Raw genomic sequence first — 2,973 nt, 5'->3', positions numbered from 1 at the left:
TATATATATATATATATATATATATATATATATATATATATGAGTGTGAGTGCGTGAATGTCTACACACAAACACATGCGTGCATGTATTCAAGCTTGATAGTAAGACACATAATTCACAAGTTTATTCATAATTAGGCTTAGGAAGGTGTTATTCAAAAGTTCTCAGTCTATATAAATTATGAATTATTTGGAACAGCAACATATGTATGAAATACATTTATATTTATTTATGTATTCATGCAAATATGCATAAATATATGTGTGAGCATGTGTGCATGTGTGTGCACACGTGTACATATGTGTGCTTAACTGAAATTCTGAAATCCCAAATCCAAGTGGGAGAGGTATCACAAATGGAAACTTTCAGAAATAATTTATGAAGTTTCATCACCAATCTGTCTCCTTTTAACAGAACAAATATAAAATCATTTAAAAATATCTGAAACATCTTCCACCCCAAGTGTTTCAAATTAACAAAATTGTCAATATATACAGATATATATATATATATATATATATATATATATATATATATATATATATATATACTTTATTTAAAAGCAGCAGAAATATAACAAAAGACTGTTACTCTGAGTTTCACATTCCCGTTCATCGGACAGTTTTGTTAGAAACTCTGGTATATATATATATATATATTTGGCCTGATGAGTAGCCTGTGGTTTCCGCCTTGCTTGAATATTTATTACTTCTGAGGTTCTGTTCACAATGAAACATATGTAGCCCGGATCTAATCCACTCTATTCCGTAACTCTTGCATTCTTATTCGCACACACAGCAACGCTGGTTGGCTACCGTGAAATATCAAAAAAACCTTTTTTCAGTTTATCATACTTCAATACGAAAAATATCCACAACCTTCTGGCTCAATAAATCACTATTCTCCCTGAAAGTTGTTTTTTATATTTACTATGGATTGTTGGGAGCTACTTTCTTCCTACACCTCAATCCCTGGATGTTACATTTTTATCTCTCTCTCTCTCTCTCTCTCTCTCTCTCTCTCTCTCTCTATATATATATATATATATATATATATATATATATATATATACTCACACAGTAACACATATTTATAATCTTATACGTGTCTATATATGACCACGATATATATGTCCTTAAATATGTATAGATATATCTCTCCATATTTATGTGTGTGCATATATGTGTGCATGCAGAAGAATAAGAAAGCTAACAAATTACAAAAAACAAACAAACAAAATAAAACAAAAAATATAAAACATTAATTAGCACAGGCAACAACAGCATCATTAACTATAAAAACACTCCCAAATCACCATCATCAAAATCACACCACTACATTACAAATAGTAATATAAACAAGAACAATAAGAAACAAAAACAAAAATGATCCCAGACAGAACAAAAAATGCAACAAAGAAATAAATTCAATCTTGCCACCACTTAAAAGTAATAATAGTTTAAAATATAACTAAATCTGCTACTCTAGCTATTAGAAATGAATTCTGATGAACCATGTTATTCAACATATATTTCTATTGTTCTTTGCAGAAGCAAGTCACTAGACACCGGACACCCAACACAGTCGAAGGTTTCCTTTAGGTCAAGAACTCCAAGATAAACTTGTTTGTTCTTTATCAAGAACTTTTCATGCTGTTACTTCAACAACAAATCTAGCATTTATGATTCTGTGACCTGGCACACTACCAAAACTGCATGTCATCTAATACTGCATATTACTTCATGCTGGGCAGGTTTTGTTACGACTTGATCTACCACATTCATAATCATAACTTGCTCCATTAGACTGAGACCCCACTAATTTCCACTTGCTCACGAATTTCCTTTAACCTTTTGTGGCCATTGACAAGGGTAGTGGTGTTAAGCTATGTCTTTCTGGTAACACACTTTCCTGTACATTCTGATTAGTAAGCTAAAGTGAGTTGAATTAGTTAGTAGCATCACTTGCTTGGAATCATAAGTATACATGTATATCACCCACTGCATATATGCGTATGTGTGTTTAAGTTAGCACGTAGTGGGAACAGTGTTCAATCTTTATGAATCTCACTCTTTCCCTATATATGTATGTGTGTGTGTATATATATATGTATAGATACACACACACACATATATACACTCACATATACACAGAAAGAGAGAGAAAGAGAGACTTACACAGCCATTAATGCATCTCTCTTTCTCTCTCTCTCTATCTATCTATCTATCTCTATCTATCTACACATATATGCCTACATATACTCATGTATTATTTGTGTAGATATACATACGTGTATATATAGATACGCACATATGTATGGAGTTTCAACTCACCCGCTGTTGTCTATAAGTCTGCACTGGTTGCGTTAATATGCACATTTGTCACTGTACATTTATTCACATATGCATATATGTATTTGGATGCCTCTTTTATCGGGTGATTCCTTCCTATCTATTTCTTTCCCTCTCTTTCTCTCTCACTCTTTCTTTCCCTCTCTTTCTCTCTCTCACTCTTTCTCTCTCTCACACATTTGCTGTCATTTCACTACTCTGCATCACTCCCTCTTAATTTCTTTCTTTTTCCTCTTTCTCCCACTTAAATTCATTTCGTATTTTGCTTTCTCTTTCTCACACTTTCTTTTGACTCAGTTTTTAACTGTCTCTTATCACTAACTTTTTGTCTGTCTGTCTGTCTGTCCGTCTGTATGTCTGTCTGTCTCTCTCTCTATCTATCTATCTCTCTGTCTGTCTGTTTGTCTGTCCGTCTGACTATCTGTCTGTTTGTCTATCTATCTATCTATCTATTTTGCATTTAACTTTACAATTTTCCATGCTCCTTCTCTCTCTCCCCCTTCCTCTCTTCCTTTCTCTCTCTCCTTTCATCTCTTCCTTTCTCTCTCTCTCACTTCCTCTCTTCCTCTCTCTCTCTGGCCCTCTCACTCTGTCTCTTTCTTAATATGTGTGTGTATGCATT

At 33.3% G+C, this 2,973-nt stretch overlaps 1 protein-coding gene across 1 annotated transcript in view; it reads right to left on the bottom strand.

Moving 5' to 3' along the window:
* LOC106881251 (zinc finger protein 729) overlaps positions 1–2,606 on the bottom strand; it is a 233,811-nt gene extending 231,205 nt beyond the window's left edge. Inside the window, exon 1 of the mRNA XM_052967047.1 lies at positions 2,334–2,606. The gene's annotated coding sequence lies outside the window, so the exon portion shown is untranslated. The remainder of the gene's footprint in view (positions 1–2,333) is intronic.
* Between the last annotated feature and the right edge of the window lie 367 nt (positions 2,607–2,973).

The sequence above is a fragment of the Octopus bimaculoides genome, chromosome 4, assembly GCF_001194135.2.
Source record: "Octopus bimaculoides isolate UCB-OBI-ISO-001 chromosome 4, ASM119413v2, whole genome shotgun sequence".
NCBI lineage: Eukaryota > Metazoa > Mollusca > Cephalopoda > Octopoda > Octopodidae > Octopus > Octopus bimaculoides.
The sequence above is the reverse complement of the archived record's forward strand: the minus strand, read 5'-3'. Positions and strand labels throughout refer to the sequence as shown.